The sequence below is a fragment of the Artibeus jamaicensis genome, unplaced genomic scaffold, assembly GCF_021234435.1.
Source record: "Artibeus jamaicensis isolate MK-2021 breed Jamaican fruit bat unplaced genomic scaffold, CSHL_Jam_final contig_1715, whole genome shotgun sequence".
In the NCBI taxonomy this organism is placed as follows: domain Eukaryota; kingdom Metazoa; phylum Chordata; class Mammalia; order Chiroptera; family Phyllostomidae; genus Artibeus; species Artibeus jamaicensis.
Genome location: NW_026521335.1, coordinates 3,233,016 through 3,239,508, shown reverse-complemented (window position 1 = coordinate 3,239,508; position 6,493 = coordinate 3,233,016).

Genomic DNA, 6,493 nt, shown 5'->3' with positions numbered 1-6,493 from the left:
ATAAAGAAAACCTTAAAAGAAGCAAGAGAAGAGCAGTTAGTTACTTATAGGAGAGTTCCCATCAGACTGTCAATGATTTCTCAAAAGAAACTTTGCACCTGGCTGATGTAGCTCAGTGGATTGAGCCCAGGCCTGGGAACCAGACAATCCTGGTTTGATTCCCAGTCAGGGCAAATTCCTGGGTTGCAGGCCGTTTCCCTGCACACCAGTTCCCAGCAAGGGATGCACAAAAGGCAACCATACATTGATGTTTCTCTCCCTCTCTCCTTCCCTTCCCCTCTAAAGATAAATAAATAAAATCTTTTTTTAAAAAAGAAACTTTGCTGGCTACAAAGGATTGGCAAGAAATATTAAATTCATAACAAATGGGGCCTACAGCCAAGATTGCTCTACCCAGCAAATATATCATTTAGGACCCAAGGGCAGATAAAGAGCTTCCCAGACAAGGAAAAGCTAAAGGAGTTCATGATCACCAAGCCGTTGTTATGTGAAATGTTTAAGGGATCTTTTTAATAAAAAGAAGATCAAAACTATGAACAATAAAATGACAATAAATACATATTTGTCAAATGAATCTAAAAAACTAAGCAAACCAGCAGAACAGACACAGAATCATGGAAACAGAGAGTGTTTTGATGGTGGCCAGATGGGAGGGGAGTTTGGGGAAATGAGTGAAGAGGTGAAGGGATTAAGAATAAAAATTGGTGGTTACAGAATAGTCATGGGCATGTAAAGTGCCGTATAGGGAATGGAGTAGCTAAAGAACTTACACACATGACCTATGGTCATGAATAAATAGTGTGGGGATTGCCCGAGGGAGTAGGGGTTGCTATGTGGGGGGGAACCAAAGGGGAAAAATTGGGATAACTGTAATAGCATAATCAATAAAATATAATTTGCAAAAATTTCCTCTCCTTTTGCATTTGTCCAACAGGTTTTGCTTTATTGGATAATCCATCCAAATTGGAGTAAGAGGAGTTCTGAAACTAAAAATCTGTTCTTACTTGTTCACAGTTGTGAGGTCAGCCTAAATAGAAAATAAAGCCCTCTAAACTTCAAAAAAAAAAACAAAACAAAGGGCTGGGAGTTCAGGAGAGGTCTTAGGGAAGTATATCAGCAGAATATCAGTCAACTTTTCCAGATATATCCTTCTAGGGTTGGGATTGCCCCTGATTGGTTAGTGTCAGGGCAGGAGGTCATTGGTCATTGCAGCTGATCCTGGCATCATCCACCTGGTTTTGCTGCTTTTCTGGGCCTGGACCTGAAATACATGTTATCTGAGGCCTACATGTTATGTCTAGGGAGGAAAGGTGAGGTGGTCTAAACTGTACAAACAGGGGAGGATATGTCACAGGAGAAAAGACCAACCTAGGGGTGAGGTCTGGCCCCAGTTTTGCCCTCTGCTAGGCACTGGGCTTTCCACAGTGGTGACCTTCTGCATCAGGCTGTAAATTGCTAAGTCAGTTTGTTCACCTATGTGTCTCATTTCCCTATTCCACTTGCCAAAGAATTTTCCTAGCTTCCTAATATTCTGCCTCAATAGGAACTATTATTGTCACCTCTCACTTTATGGATGTAGAAAGTGAGGCACAGCAAGGTTAAGTAAACTTGCCCAAGATTACACAGGTAGTAAATGGCAAAGCCTGGATTTGACTTCAGACCTAACTGGTAGGCATAAAATAGACAGAGTGAGGTTAAGAATGGTGTAGGAAACAGAGAAGTCAAAGAACTTATATGTACAACCCATTGACAAGAACTAAGAGGGTGGAAGCCTGGAGAGTTGACCCGTGCAGGGTGGAGGGGGGATAGAGGAGGAAAAATTGGAAAAACTGTAACAGCATAATAATAAGGTGTACTCAAAAAAATCAATAACAGCTTAGAAATTAAAGTGAAAACCATGAAGAATTTAAATGTATTATTTATGTCAGTAGGCCAAATTTTTATATGATTTGCTACAAGAAAAAAACAAAATTGCTGTTTATAAATATGTATTATTGAACATGACTATAACACATAACAGAATGTGTATTTTTAAATTTAAGGGCTAATTGTCACTAAAGTATAAACTAAATATTAATAACATTGAAATGTTGGGGGGGAGGTTTCCCAGATGGCAGGCTAGGCAAATGTGGCTCACCTCCTTCCATGACCACATCAAAATTACAATCAAACTATAGAATAACCATCACTCAGAACTGGCAGAAATCTAGTTCAATGGAAGGGCTGCAACCACAGAATTAAAGAAGAAACCACATCCATCTAGACTGGTAGGAAGGGTGGAGACACAAAGACGTGGAATGGGCTGGTCTCACACCCATGTGTGGCAGGTAAAAATCAGGAGGGATATCTTGGGAGTGAGGGGTCCCAGCCCCACACCAGTTCCTCCAGTCTAGGGTTCCAGAGCTAAGAAGAGAGATCTCCATGACTACTGGCTGTAATATCCAGTGGAGAGTGAGCTGGTGGAAGAAACTGCTGGACTCTTAGGCCATTGCTCTTGAAGGGCCTGCACAGGCACTTACTCAGACACCCCCACCACCAAGCTCCAGGACCAGGGAAGCAGCTTGAAAGGCACCAGAGGCGTACAAGGAGGAACTGAAGTGTCTGGCATCAGGGCAAGACCTGGAGGGACAGCTTTGTCTGAGACAGAACTGCTGGCAGACACCATTGTTCCTCTTCTAAGCCCTCCCCTCACAGAGCCACAGGTCACAGCAGGCATCACACCTGACACTCCATCAACCTGGCTCACACTATTTACCCCACCCTGGTGATTCCCTGAGACTCTGCCCCACCCAGTTTATGGGCCCACCAAAGTGTTTAACAGTGACTTTTCCATAAGAATGACTTGTTTTGGCATATGCTTCTGATCTTCCTGAATCTTCTCAAACAAGGGGCAGTTGGCCTCAGCAAGCCCCTGTACCTCAGTGAGCACTAGCACAGCTGGTCTTGGTTCACAGCCTGGCCTCACTAGGGTACCTCTAACCTCAGCACAAAAAGCAGCCAGCTGCATATTGCTCTATAGATTATGCCAAGTGGCCCCAGTCAGAACACAAGTGAGTGCCAGAGCCCTGCTGAAGTAAGACCTGCTTTGTGGAGTGGGCCCCTGCATAGCTGATCCTCCATGATGTTTGATAGTCAGTGGTCAGAACCAGTCCTTGCAGCTCACTGGCCAGGGTAAATCCTTCCCATTGATCTGCCAAGAGCAATCAAGGCTCGGTAGCAGGAGGGGGTATCCACAGCCCACACAGAAGGTGCACCTCCAGTGCCCATCTTTCGTGATAGGGAAGGATATGTCACTGGACCCTATGAGTCAATTACTACATTAGGCCACTCTACCAAGCCAAGGAGTCATAGCAACTCTACCTAGGATGTGGAAATAAACACAGGGAGGCTGCCAAAGTGAGGAGACAAAGAAGCATGGCCCAGATGAAAGAATGGAGCCAAACTCCAGAGGGACAACTAAACAAAACGGGGACAATCGGTCTGCTAGATGCAGAGTTCAAACCACTGGCTATGAGGATGCTCAGTGAACTTAGTGAGAATTTCAACAGCATAGGAAAGGGCGTGGAAACCATAAAAAAGACCCAGTCAGAAATGAAGGAGATGCTCACTGAAACGAAGAACATTTTACAGGGATCAACAGTAGAGGGCATGGAGCCGAGAATCAAATCAGTGATTTGGAATGGTCTGATGGCAGCCAGATGGGAGGGGACATTGGGGTAATAGGTGAAAATGTGAAGGGATTAAGTTGTCAGACTTCCATTCACCTCGATTTCTGATAGTTCTGAGTGATGGTTGTCCTATAGTTTAGTTGTTATATTGATGTGGTTGTGCAAGGAGGTGAGTCATGTTTACCTATGCTGCAGCCTTGACCTGAAGTCCAATATTTTTTCTCTTAACTGCAAGAGAAGATACTACAGAAGACATCACAGTCCTGGCTGGATCCTTTCCTGTAACAGATTTACAAGTGTTCCCAGAGCAGAATGAACATGGGCCCTTATCAGGATCCTGTCCAGTTGTAGAAGGACTTCTACTTAAACCTACCTTTATAGTTGTTCACTTTTAATAGAATATAATACTTAATTGAAGGCCACATGTTCTGTTAGGTTGTGTAATCTCCCGAGTGGTGTTTATTGCTTCTTATACAATTCCATAACAGTTTTTTATCACTATTTTTTAACTTCCGCATTGTTCTGATAATATTTATGTATTCTTCTCCACAGCCAGGCAAGGAATTGCCTGAGGGCCAGAACAGGATCTGACAGTCCTGGTGCATGACAGACTCCCACTCATTGGTTGAATGAAACAAGAAATGGTAAGAAAGTGTGATTAACACTTAGTCTCCTGACTCAGGGTCAGGAGTCCCAACTTCCAGTGCCAGTTCCACCATAACTTTCAGCATGACTCAGGGGAAGCACTCGCTTCCTCATGTCTTGGTTTCCCAGAGTGTCAAGCAGGAGTAAGAATCATTCCCTGGAGGATCCTCAACATTATCACATGAGATGACAGGTGTCAAGGTGCTCATCAGGTGTAACAAGGTGATATCACTCATGAGATATGTAAAGGTGAGGAAACAAATGCAGACAGTCTAGCAATTTCCACGGCCTGGAACCAGCATGAATGTTCACCAAGAACCAGGGAACCTGCATCGTAGTCACCACTCTGTCATCAACACCCTTCACAGTGTTGAGCAATCAGTCTTTCCTGGGCCTTGGTTGTGTTACCCTAAGTTACAGGTTGGGTCTAGCTTGTCTCTGACAAGCCATCTAGCTGTATAGATGTGAAGCCCTTGAGACTCAGGACAATGGGACTCTGGGTGAGTTGACCGATGTGGATTTGCACAGGACATTTTGTGTCAGGACGTTCCTTAGGTGTCCACATTTCATTTAACTTCATCTCTCACCAGCACATGGGCAAACATGGTCTTGAGATTCCTCCCCCAACAAGCCTTGGCTTCCACTTTGCAGAATGTTGTAGGGTTCAACAAGCAGCAAATAGTTCCTGCAACATGCACAGGGTGACAGAAACACCACCATGCTCCACTCACACCAAGCTCCATTCTAGGCATCACCTGTGTTTACTCAGGAAGAGGGGAGAGAGAATGTTCCAGGTCCTGGGTCCACACACTTCTCTTCCAAGTCCCCTCTGGTGTCAGAGCCTCTCTCAGACCTTAGCCCTGAGCACTGACTCGTTCAGCTGTGGCTTTTTCCTGAGGCTCTTCAGTGTCACAAGAGCCTCGGTGATTTCTTCTCACACCAACGCTGAGCAAGGTTGTGGAGGTGGCCCCGCTTCTCTCTTTCTGTCAGTCCTCTCCAGCGCTCTAACCCACCCCAGAGCAGAGGGGCTGACACCCTTCCATGGCACCCTGTGGTGGAACAAGTGAGGCTATCTCAGGACAAGTGGGGATTAACTTCGGACCAGACACATGGTCCCTGCCCTCAAGAAGATGACCTCTCTAGGCTGACACGGGCACAGAAAGAGCAAATTTTAACAGAGTGTGAGGAGTCCCTCAACTGGCCGTTGTGCCATAGCATGGAGAACTTGAGCCCATCTCGGGATCCCTCACAAGGATCCCTTTAGGGTGTTACTCCTCAACCCAACCAGAAGACGAGTACCCTCTTCATCCTGATTTTTTAACGTACCATGGCAACTGAAGGAAGCAATGTGAGAGTAAATGAAGGTTCAGGAAATAAGGGAAGGCAGGTGTACCTCAGGGACCAGGGCCTGCTCATGGACTGGCACATACCAGCGATGGGTGTGGAGGTGCAGCCGCCGCCTTGCGTGCAGCGTCTCCTTATGTTGGAAGATCAGGACTGTGGTCTCAACAGCAGCTGTTTGCTATTTCAAGTTACACTTTTTAGCCTGGCCCCACTTTCCGGGGTCCTTTCCTGCATTTCAGAGCTGACCTGGAAACTGGAGATTTTTTACATTTTTGATGGCTGTTAACATTGGATGGGATGGACCAGAATTTGAACAAATATATTTTAATGAAAAGAAGTGATGTTAGAGTAAGTACTATGAGTTGGAATTGCCAGGCACTAGAGATCAGTGATGCTAAATAAGTGTTTTCCTTCCACAGTCTGGATGAGATACACCTGTGTGGGACAATGACGTGATGAGGCTTCTGTAGTAGAAGTGACAGGCAGCATAAAGGAGGAAGAGGACATTCATTTGTGGAGAAGTTTTGTGTGTCCCTCTCCAAAGAGAGTCACTGAGGAGAAGTTGACATTTATACTCTGTTGAGCTATGTGACAGGAACCAGGCAGACAAGGCATCCAAAGGCATTTCAGGCAGAGGGAGGAATTACAAAAATGGAATTGAACTGGGAAACAATGAAGTATGTTGGGGTGGGGTTGCAAGTATCCGGACCTTCAGGAGCTGGGTTCCCAGGACGGGTACAGGGAAGGCTGAGCAGAGGAAGTGAGGCACCAGCTCTGGGAGCCCTGGCAGTGACCAGCTTCCTGGTGCAGGAGGAGAGGAGACAGTGGGAGGCTGG